The sequence below is a fragment of the Rhinopithecus bieti genome, unplaced genomic scaffold, assembly GCF_001698545.2.
Source record: "Rhinopithecus bieti isolate Rb0 unplaced genomic scaffold, ASM169854v2 scaffold_39746, whole genome shotgun sequence".
In the NCBI taxonomy this organism is placed as follows: domain Eukaryota; kingdom Metazoa; phylum Chordata; class Mammalia; order Primates; family Cercopithecidae; genus Rhinopithecus; species Rhinopithecus bieti.
Genome location: NW_016816960.1, coordinates 1,682,027 through 1,688,063, shown reverse-complemented (window position 1 = coordinate 1,688,063; position 6,037 = coordinate 1,682,027).

The window sequence follows — 6,037 nt, the reverse complement described above, 5'->3', positions numbered from 1 at the left end:
CGCGCACACTCAGGCTCGCCTCTCGCACTCCCGCTTCCCCTGCAAGGCTCTGAGGCTGCCGCCGCGCCGCCACCTCGCCCCGCCAATCAGTCGCTCTGCAAGCCTGTGGTGCAGCCCTGTGACCTCCCCGGTCTGCCCTGAGTCACAGAAGCCGGCACACGCGGAGCGCTGTGTGGGTTCGTGGAACTTGGAGCCGATAGAGGGGTATATTGAGGTGCCCTGCTGCCTCCTGGGCTGGGTGTCCACGGGCGGCCGCCCCTCCTGTGCGACCTTGGGGAAGTCCCCTTTCCTCCCCACTCCTGAGTCTGAACAGGCCTAGCAGAGCATGAAGCCGGCCGGGTGTGTTTTGTGCGAAGGCCTGAGACCTTGGAAAGGGTGACTGAAGACTGGTCTGGGACAGACTCCCCGGGGGGCAGGAGGGAACGTAGTTGAAACCTGTAACAAAGAAGGCCCCCGTCAGCGGCCTGGTCCCCCTCTGGCCACCAGGCTAGTCACCCATTGCTGTCAGTGGCACCCAGATTCCAGTGAGGAGGAGGCTCAGGGTCCAAGACGGCTGTAGAAAAGCAGAAAGGGTGGCCCAGCAGCCCCCTACTCAGCCCCCTACTGAGGAGGTGGGAGGCATCCCCCATCCTGCCAGGCTGAAGACCCCCCCAGTGGAGGTAAATGGGGGCCTGGGGCCTGCCAGGGTCATCCCCTGGCTCCCTTGGGTTGTCGCCAGGTGGGAGTTTTACCATCTGCCAAGCTGCCCATCACCCTAGGTTTGGAGGGTTTCCGGACTAGGACCCTTGCCTGAGTGACTGCAGGCGGCAGCGACCTCACCCTCTTACCCCACATTGCTCTCTTCCTGGGTCCCAGTCATGCAGAGGCGCCCCTTTCTGCTTCTCCATCCCTCTGCACACTGCCAAGGCCCGTCCTAGCTCTGGTCTCCCCCTTTTCAGCCTTGTTTTCTTGCCCCCTCGTGCACCCCCTGCTGCCTGAGGGACTCCACTCCCAAAGGCCCTGCTCCTCTGGTAGAGGTGTTGCTGTGTTGGTGGGTGGGGGCTGCCTCAAAGGAGGCCTCTGGTGAGTGAGGTGTCCCCTCTGGCCCTCTGGGAAAGCCTCCCCTCCTCATGCCCTCCACCCCCAGTCTCCGGACCTTGGCCCCCACCCCGCTTCACAGCCCTGATGGCCTGCAGGACTGTCTGCTGGGGCACTTGGCTCCCTGAGTCTACAGCACAGCCTGGCAGAGCCACCACCCCAGCAGGTGGAATGAACTGAGGCTTCAGGTTCTAAACAGGCCTCCAAGATTCTGTGTGCCTGTGGGGCAGTGGGAGGTAGCAGAACATTCTGGAAAGAGACCTGGTATGGGGCCTTGTGCTGCCTTCCTCTTACTGTGCAATCACAGGCAGTGTGCGGCCTCTCTGTGGCTCAGTGCCCCTGCTGGTGAAATATCTTACCTGCACCTCCTTCTCAGGGTTATGTGGGACTCAGAGGAGGGGTATGGTGGGTTCAAGGGGCTTCTTCAGGGATGAGCACGGTTTAGAGGATCTATGGGTCCCCTAGAGCATGGGTATGGGTCCCCCAGAGCATGGGTATGGGCCACCAGGCATCCCTGGGGCTTGGGAGGGAGGCAAGGGCTGGAGAGAGGCCATGGCCTCAGGAGGAGCATATGGCCTCACTGCTTGTGACAGACAGGGGCAGGTGGGGCAGGGCCCTGAGCAGGACAGATCTGATCTTATGCTAGGTGTCTCTAGGCCTCACTCTCATCATCTGCACGTGCAGCTGAGGGAAGGCAGTGCTGCCTGGGCTCAAGCAGGAAGGGAAGGGCTCCCACGGCTTCCTCCCTAGAGTCCAGACTTCCTGTTCAGCCACATCTAGGGGAATGGGAAGGCTGACTGAGCTCTGGGCAGCAGGCCAGTCCTTCCCCCATTCCCTGTGTGACCTCATGGACACTGCAAGCCCAGTTTTCCTATCTGCTAAATGGGGCAAGACCTGCCCAGCCTCTCTTCCAGCTCATTCTTGGCTTGGGGTCAGGTAAGGCCTCTGATAGTGCCCAAAGGACAGCCTCTGCTGAGTCCACCTGCCTTCAGTCCCCTGCAACACAACCAAGGGCCCCTGGCCAATCCTACCACAGATGTGTATACACCGACCCACACTCACTGCACACAGATACAATTCCACAGTCCACATGAACCCATCTACCACTGAACCCACTGGCAAGGACTCCAAGTTGCACAACTCTAGTGGCGTGAAACCATCGAGATTCACACCCAGCCACACACAAAGCTGCATGCATAATGCACACACACTCCCGTGTGCACCAGTGCCTTAGTACACAAGGCACATGCTCAAGTACACGCAGGTCTGGCGCAGGCCTGGCCAAGCCCCACAGCTATTCTGAGCTGAGCCTGGGGCCAGTGAGGTCAGGGATAGCCAACTCCCAGCAGGCCCCAGGTGCTGTGGCACAGGCCTAGGCTGCCCAGTTCCCGCCCCCACCCTAGGCTGAGTCCCTGGATCCTAGCCTAGCTTTGTGACTAGGGGGTCCCCATTTCCTACCCCCAGCTTCCTCAGAGCTAAACCTTAAGCCCTGGAATTTCAGGCTCCAGGAGACAACATTCCACAGGGTCCTCTGGGCACTACCCCCTGCCTTGCTCATAGCTTCCAATCCAGAGGCCCTGGAGGCTGGACTGGGTCCCTACAGGAAGCTCACAGGAGCTAAAAATAGTACAGGAGGGAGAAGCAGTGTTCTGCAGGCCAGCATTCACAGCACCATGTATGGAGGGGACACTGTCTTCCAGGGATCAAGGCTGGGGGACTTGGAGTCCAGAGCTCCCCAACTCCAGATATGATGGGCCCAACTGATTTTGAGGTGCAGGGGGATGTGGGGGCCTCCTAAGATGAGGTCCTCCTAAGAGCAGAAACAGCACTGGACACTGGGCAGTGCCCTGGGTTGGAGGCAAAGGCTGAGTTGGAGGCCATAGTTCCTGTGTGACCTTAGGCAGGGCATAAACCCTCTATGAGCTTAAATTCCTTACTGAAAAGCCCTCAGAGATGTAAAGTCCCTCAAAGATGGGGGGAAAAAAAACCCATGTGGTGTTGGGTACTGATTTTCATCCTCAGCTCCTGGCTCATAGCTCCCATTGCCCTTGTTACAGTCTTTGGCTATAATGTGTTGGGCCTCAGGGCAGGCCCCAGGAAATGGAATCTCTCTGACCTTCTCCTGCCCTGCTTTCGCCTGCCCCAAGCCAGGACCCTAATCTTCCCACACCTTTCTGATTGCGAATCTTAAGACTCTCCGCAGACAGGGTCCTGTCCTATACTCTGGGAGGAAGGAATGCAGATGTCATGAAGCCTCCATAAACCCCAGGAGGACAGGGTTCAGAGGGCTTCCAAATGGCTGAACATGCGGGGGCTGGCTGGCATGCCCAGGAGGGCATGGAAGCTCCACACCCCTTCCTCCATATCTCGCCCTATGCATGTCTTCACCTGTATCCTTTGTAATACCCTTTACAGTAAACCAGTAAAAGTAAGTTAGTGCTTCCCTGAGTTTTGTGACCCACTCCAGCAAATGAAGCCCAAAGAGGAGGTTGTAGGAACCCCAACGTGAAGCCGCTTGGTCAGAAGTTCCAGAAGCCAGACTGGCGACTAGTGTCTTGGGGCTGGGTGGGCAGTCTTGGGAACTGAGGCCTCAATCTGTGGGATCTGACACTATCTGCAGGTAGATCCTATCAGAATTGAATTGGAAGGCGCTCAGTTGGTGTCTGCTGCTTGGCATTTAGGGAAAAAACCCACACATTTGATCACAGAAGACTTCTGTGTGGATGATTGTTGTGTTGGTGTACGAGCAGAGGAAAAGATACAGTTTGAGAGAGTTTTCAAAACTCTAACTTTCAGGATGTTCGCGTTAACGTGGTGTTTAATACTGGAGAATTGGAAGCAATGGAAATGTCCAACAATAGGACAGAGATCCAACAAGGTAGGTTTTTTTCTTTTCTTTTCTTTTCTTTTCTTTTTTTTTTTTTGAGATGGAGTCTTGCTCTGTCACCCAGGCTGGAGTGCAGTGGTGCAATCTCAGCTCACTGCAACCACCTCCTCCTGGGTTCAAGCGATTCTCCTGCCTCAACCTCCCGAGTAGCTGGGACTACAGGCACGTGCTACCGGTTAATGTTTTGTATTTTTAGTACAGACAAGGTTTCACTGTGTTAGCCAGGATGGTCTCTATCTCCTGACCTCGTGATCCACCCACCTCAGCCTCCCAAAGTGCTGGGATTACAGGCGTGAGTCACCACACCTGGTTCTTGTTGAGTTTTTATACAGTGTAGTATCACACAGCCTTTAACAAGAGTGATAATAATCATAATGACTAGCATTTAATGAAGGCTTGTGATATGCTGGTGCATGATACTGAATTAAAAAAAATAGAGATGGCATTTTGCTATGTTGCCCAGGCTGGTCTCGAACTCCTGGGCTCAAATGATTCTCCTACCTTGGCCTCCCAAAGGTGTGAGCCACTGCACCTGGCCCATGATCCTGAATTTTATCTGTTTTACAGATGAGGAACTAAAGCTCAGAGAGGTAGCCCACCTGAGGGTTCACAGCTGTCAGTATGCTCATGTCCCAGAAACCTTGGTGCAGTTTTAAGCTTTAACAACTTCAGAAGTTAGGACATACAAAGCTACAAATTTCCCAAAAAATTTTTTTGAAAGTTTGTTTAAATTCTCTTTATGCTACTTTAGTTTTGTGAATTTTGAATGACTTGTTTCTTTTCTTTTCTTTTCTTATTTTATTTATTTATTTATTTTTAGGAAGACAGGGGTCTCACTATATTGCTTAGGCTGGTCTCAAACTCCTGATCTCAAGCATTGCTCCCACCTCAACTTCCCAGTGTTAGGATTACAGGCATGAGCCACCACACTCAGCCGACTTTAATTTCTAGAGGCACAAAAGGAAACTTAAACTTTCAAATGGTGTTTTTTTGTTTTTGTTTTTGTTTTTTGAGACACAGTTTCACTCTTGTTGCCCAGGCTAGAGTGCAATGGCACGATCTCAGCTCACCACAACCTCCGCCTCCCAGGTTCAAGCGATTCTCCTGCCTCAGCCTCACGAGTAGCTGGGGTTACAGGCATGTGCCACCACGCCCAGCTAATTTTGTATATTTAGTAGAGATGGAGTTTCTCCATGTTGGTCAGGCTGGTCTCAAACTCCTGACCTCAGGTGATCTGCCTACCTCGGCCTCCCAAGGTGCTGGGATGACAGGCATGAGCCACTGCACCTGGCTAACTGGTGTCTCTTATACATTTGTATTTTATACTTCTGAGGTTATTAAAGCTTAAAACTGCACTGAGACTCTTGGGACACCCTGCTATTTAAGTTCAATCAGTTTGACTTTGAAGCCCGTGTAATAGTATTTGGCTATGGTGGGGTCAAGGAGGATCTAGAGTACTTGAGTTGGTTAAAAAAAGTTCTGGGTACAAAAGTGTACCCAGTGTACAGTACACAGAAATAGTGTACAGTGAGATCTCAGCTGTGTTCAGGAGTCTGCAGAGAAGTGGAACCCACGCAGAGCAGGGGCCATCTCAGGGGACACCGGGGGATGCATGTGATTGTATTTTCTTTCAGATTTATTCACTGGGCTTGCCCTACTTCTTGATGGATGGATGAACTTTACAGAAAACAGAAATAGCTCTCCCCTTGGCTGAGCTGTGATTGGGAGCCTGTAAGCAGCAGAGTGCTACCTGTCCTGCTAAGGAGAGCCAGCACTCCCATATTCATTAATTCATATCATCCTCACATCAGTCATGGGAGTCTCGCCCTCCCCACTGCATGGATAAGAAACACAAACAGAGGAGTAATGCTTTGCTCAATGCATCACTGACAGGCTCACTTAGTCCTCACCCTGTCCAGCTTCCCTGACCCCATGTCCCGAGGGTGACCTCCCTGACTGGTCAGTGTGGCTTTCCCTAGCCTGGCCTGTGAGCAGCAGCATGAGGAAGTGGGGATTGGAGTGCTGTAACAAGTGATCTGGATTTTAGCAGAGTTCCTGTTTGCCTGGCCAGGG